Here is a 2,629-nt window from a genome sequence, read left to right as displayed (position 1 = left end):
TCAGCATACCTATTTAGGCGTAAACAAATTTAGATAATTTAAGAGTTATGAATATTGGGTGGTAATCAGCTGAGCTAGAGCTACCAAAAGCACAATTACCTAACGCATTACCAATCTCAAACAAGTGCCCAAAAGAACCTTTCTTGTTAACTTGCGAAAAATAACAGACAACTCAGGAGTTGAGAAATCGGTGGTCATAAAAAGTAATTAGTTCGTAACGAAGCACATTACTATTTTCGGTAGAGTACATTTTTACAGCATCGCCACAAAGCACAATTTTTAGTGCATGGTCACAGAGCCTTCTACCATTTTCTCAACGACATTTTTAACATAAGCTACTGCCTTCTGATTGAAATTGGCGTGAGTAGATAATAAATGTATTCAAATAAGAAAGGGGCGTCGGTGGCAAACAAGATTTACGAACAAGTGGAACCCAAGATGCTAGTTAAAATACTGTAAAACCACGTCAAGAGTACCTTATCAGTTCTGAAGATTTCATTCGAATCACGATATCTCAACTTTCATGTTTACCGCATATACTGATGAGGCCAGGGCTTAGGTGAAGAAGGGGAGTAAGGGTAGTCACAACATGTGCCATGATTCTGAATGTGCAGTCAACACTCAGTCGCATATAACAAGGGTGTTCTCTCCGGAAAATTCCTCGGAAACGATGGCAGGTTGACGATGGTCTTTGGCGGGCAAAAATAACTTTACAAACGCACGTGGGTCTGTCTTCTCCCAATCTCCCTTGCTTGCCAGGTAGTCTACCTCTGAGTCATAGAACACCATACAACACAGTAGCTTTTTACTTTGGTAAATCTCTTTAACTTGTCAGCAGCATTTCACATAGACTTAAGCAACGGCACGATAATTATGCACAAACAGACTTTTACAACTTAGGGATTGAATAGAAATATTCCACAATTTCTTAGCGCTTACATTTTCGCCATTAAAAAGGTCATATATTTTGTTGTAAATGTGAATTTTCCAGACTACTGCCTGGTATTTTAGGGGTGGGAAATTTATATGTTAGAGACACATCAATAAAATATTGAAATTTGTCTCGAAGCGTAATGTCCACTACGTGTTCCAGTCGTCGAGGTGACAATCAAAAGATACTTTGGCTTCATATCTACTGGGTGTGCCCAAATATTCCTGAAAGATCGCAGCGTTTATTAAACAATTCATTGGGTTTTGATTATAATAGACGTACGAGAGAGAGAGAGAGAGAGAGAGAGAGAGAGAGAGAGAGAGAGAGAGAGAGAGAGAGAGAGAGAGAGTTAATGTTTTCATTCCTTACATGAAGTATTATACGATGAAGAAAATAACTAGTGCTATTATGATTTAAAAATATAAGAGAAAGGCAATCCAAAAATGAGATAACAATTATATAGATTTTGAAAATATATCTTTAATATTCATGCTTCAGTTACGTCAAATATTGAGATATTAAAACCTATAATCACTTTTAAAGTAGCTTTGATATTCTTATAGTCTAAAGCGGGATCACCCTTTATTCCCAGATACCTGTTTGTAAATAACTTAATGGTAGTCCAAACTAGCGCATAATGTCATTAATTTTACCGTATTTCAGCTCGTGTTCAACCTATTTCTGATTTGTTGACGACGTGGTAGGCAACTGTGTTTATGGTTTAGTAAAAGCGCAATGTCACGTTAACTATATTAAACGTTATATATATCAAGTGATTCACATTTCTCACCCCGGAGTGAAAAATAGAAATTTATTAATCTGCAAAATTCTTAAATCGAACCCAAGGATGATATTTAATTTAAATTTCCTATTTTACCAACATAGTGTTGATATAACATTCACACGCACAAACAACATATCTACAATGAAAAGGGAAAGATAAATCCATGCCTTGTGAAATTCATGTATTTGTACAGTAAAATGATAACCCTAAACAGAGAAGGTCTAGGTTAGGGTCAAATGAGACGAGAGAAAAAAAAAAAAACTTGGCAGAGGTAAGTCTAAAAAGAAGGGGGAAGGGAAGTCCCATGATCAAGCCAAGTCTAGAGTAGGCCTACAAGTCTACCAGGATAACCAAAATAGGAACCACATGATATCATGTGGCGTGGGTGAAGGGTCCAATCATAATAATAGTATAATAAGCGAAAGGAAGTTTGTAATGTAAATTTCAAATACTCAGTCACTTTAGGGCAGTGGTTCCCAACCTTTTTCAGCTTGTTACCCAATCTAGCATGCCATATTAAGCATGTTACCCCTTTCACAAAATGTTGTCAACATTTATATATATATATATATATATATATATATATATATATATATATATATATATATATATATATATATATATATATATGGCTAAACTAAAACACTATATATTAGTTATTTATATTTATTGTTATTTGTTTTAGCTTTGTTACTTACTTATAATAGGTTTACTTTACAACTTAAAATAAGAAGACTAAGTTAACATTAATCCTAATACCAATGCTTACTTGATTTTCAGAATTCTTAACATTTTTCTGTCACCCCTCCATTACCCCCGAAAAACTGCTAAATTACCCCCAGGGGGTAATTTACCCCCAGGTTGGGAACCAATGCTTTAGGGGAACAAGAGTGAAAGAGAAACCACGCCTTTGA

This window comes from Palaemon carinicauda, chromosome 1, assembly GCF_036898095.1.
Source record: "Palaemon carinicauda isolate YSFRI2023 chromosome 1, ASM3689809v2, whole genome shotgun sequence".
Classification (NCBI taxonomy): Eukaryota; Metazoa; Arthropoda; class Malacostraca; order Decapoda; family Palaemonidae; genus Palaemon; species Palaemon carinicauda.
This window is presented reverse-complemented; position numbering follows the sequence as displayed.